Consider the following 3,583-nt stretch of genomic DNA (forward strand, 5'->3'; position numbering starts at 1 on the left):
AAAACTATGAAAAGTAGAATTTAAAAGAGAATTTATTAATAGATTAAAAAGTCAATATATAAATAAATGTTATTAGGCAACAGCAGATACAATTACATACTAATTTTTTAAAGAATGATTATATTTACTTTAGCATCAAGAACTGTCAAACACAGTAAAACTAAAAGTTGTATAAGATATAGACACAGAAAAGTCATGAAACATTACTGAGGGAAATTAAAGATGGTCTTTGTAAGTAAATGGAGCTTTATGAATGGCAATATTCGAAGTTGTAAAGATGCTGAGTATCTCCAAATCAATCAACAAATTAAAGAAAATCTCAGAATATGTGAATATGTCTAAAATCATAGCCTGGACTATTCACAAGTGTTCAAAGATCAACTGTGTGTATGCATATAACTGTATTCTTCTCCCGCTTCTTGTTTACCTTTTCACTCAATAATGGTGTCTTACTAAATTTAAAATTTTAAAATTTTAAATATATATTAATTAGATATGTAAATATCTAATAATTAATTACTTAAATCTAATTAATTAGATATATAAATATCTAATATATATTATACGGATTAATATTTAATGCATATTAAATCTATATATTGTGATAGCAAAGGCATGGAATCAACCTATGTGCCCACCAGTGGTGGATGGTATAAAGATAATGTGACACATAAACACCATGAAATGCTATGCAGTCATAAAGAAGAATAAAATCATGTTCTTTGCAGAAACACAGATGCAACTAGATGTCATCATCCTAAGAAAATTAACACAGAAACAGAAGCCAAATACCACATGTTCTCACTCAAAAGTGGGAGCTAAGCATTGAGTGTTCATGGACATTAAGATGGCAACAATAGACACTGGGGACTGCTAGAGGGAGAAGGATGGAAGAGGGGCAAAGGTTGAAAACTATAGGTACTATGCTCACTACCAGGGTGATGGAATCAAACATACCCCAAACATCAGCATCACACAATATACCCATGTAACAAACCTGCACACATACCCCCAAATCAAAATAAAATAAAATAAAAGTTGAAATTATAAATGAAAATAAAATAAAATCATAAGCTCGTTCTTACATACATGAGAGAAGGTAATGGGTCAAGAATAAAAAAGGCAAATTTGTGGAAGCAAAACAAAATTGGAAGAATTTTATTAGCAGGTATGAAAACTCTATGTAAGCTACACCTATTAAGATCATGTAGTGTTGGGGTAAGACAAACTAATACATCAAGAGAGTGGAACAGAGAATCTAAAAAAGACTGTACACATATATGGTCATTTAATTTATATCAAAGGAGAGTCTGTGTTATAGTGTGGAGAGAATGATCTTTTCAATAACCAATGCTGAGTCAATTGAATATCTACATAGAAAAATATTTAATCTTGCCACATTGCTCATGTTATTTGCAAAATGAATTTCAGAAGTACTGTAAATATAAATGTGAATTTTAAATAAGCATTAAGACTTCTGGAAGAAAATGTATTAGAATATCTTGGGGTTGGCAATGATTTCTTATAATAGACATAAAAATATAAACCATGAATTAAAAAAATCAATGGATAAACTACATTAAAATTTTAAATATCTATTAATTAAAAGACACCATTACTGAGTGAAAAGGTAAACAACAAGTGGGAGAAGAATACAGTTGTATGCATACATATAGTTGATCTTTGAACGACATGTTTCAACTGTACGATTCCACTTATATGCAAATTTTTAAAATAAATATATTGGAAAATATTTTGGAGATTCAAGACAATTTGAAAAAAAAGTGCAGATAAAACACACAGACTAGAATTATTTTTAAAAATTAGGAAAAGGTATGTCATGACTGCATAAAATTTATAAAAATCTATTTTGATACTAATCTATTTCATCATTTACTACCATAAACTATACACAGATATAAACAGTTAAAATGTATCAAAATTTATGCATATAAACATAGACTGTACATAGAATCATTTGTGGTCAAGAGAAATGTAAACAAATGTAAATATGAACTATAGGACCTACTACTGCATAAAATGAACTATAGGACCCACTACTGTAATAATTTTGTAGCCACTTCCTATAGGTTACCATGCAGTTAGCTCAAGTGCTGTGAGTATCCACTTAAAATACTAGGTGATGTTAATCATTTCTGCTGAACAGTTTCTCTCTCCAGTAAATTGTAGATCACATCAAAAAGCGATCTCTCATGGTTCTCATATATTTTTCATTGTGCTTAGTGCAATACCAGAAACTTTGAGTAACACCACAGGACCCTTATGAAATGGCTGTACTGATGCTGGAAGAGTTAAGCAGAGAAAAGACATGACGTTACAAGAAAAAGTTGAATTGCTTGATACGTACTATGGGTTGAGGTCTGCAGCTGCAGTTGCCTGCCATATGAGACAGATGATTTGTCTTGTAAGCAGACAATGTAAATTTAACAGTATTAATACAATGCTGTAGTATAAATATATTTTCTCTTCCTTATAATTTTCTTCAAAACATTTTCTTTAGTTTTCTTAACTGTAATAATTTGGTATATAATACATATGACATAAAAAAATCATGTTGACTGTTTATGGTATCAGTAAGGCTTCCAGTCTACAGTAGACCATTAGTAGTTAAGTTTTGGGGGGTCAGGGGTCATACATGGATTTTACACTGTATGGGTGATTGGTGCCCCTAGCCTTCACATTGTTCAGGGGTCAACTATGTAAGTGTGTGTCTATATGTGCATATAACTGCATATAACTACATGTGCATATGACATACATCCAGAATATATGAATAACTCTTATGAACTAATAATAGGAAGACAACCAAGTAAGAAAGTGGATACACTGAATAGACAATTTAGAAAAGAGAATATCAAAATTGCCAATACATTAAAAAAATGCTAAATTTTTAGTCCTTAACACATTAAAGTTGAAACCACAATGAGACCACAACTCATCTGCCAAATGGCTAAAATAAAAAATAAAATTAAAACAATAGAAGACAGTATCAAACATTGGCAATACTTTGGCACAATGGAAACCCTCAAGTACTATTACTGGGAGTGTACATTTGTGCAGAAACTTTAGATAAATTTTGTGGCAGTTTCCACTCAAGAGGAATAAAAGCATAAGTGATGACTCATTGGTTCCATTTTCATACAATATGGACTCATGTGCAAAGAAAGATATTTACAAGAATATACATAACAGCCCTACTAATAATATCCCTAAACTAGAAACAATACAAATGTTTAATTGTGGGTTGATAAAGTGTTACGTATCCATGCCACAGAACATCATACAATGAAAATGATACAAATATGTTTAGATCCAAGAAGGATTAATGTAGCAAGCACATACAGATGATCCCTGCCTGTTGATGGTGTGATTTATGAGTTTTTGATTTTACAATAGTGCAAAGTGACACACATCAAGATGCTCGTCAACTCATGATGATATGTGTGAATAAAGCCATTGTAACTTGAAAACATTTCAAGTTACTATGGGTTTACTCAGACATATTTATCTAAAGTTTTTGGACCAATTTATACTCCCAAAATATTGTTTTCAAGTTACAATT

This window comes from Piliocolobus tephrosceles, chromosome 11 (assembly GCF_002776525.5).
Source record: "Piliocolobus tephrosceles isolate RC106 chromosome 11, ASM277652v3, whole genome shotgun sequence".
In the NCBI taxonomy this organism is placed as follows: Eukaryota; Metazoa; Chordata; class Mammalia; order Primates; family Cercopithecidae; genus Piliocolobus; species Piliocolobus tephrosceles.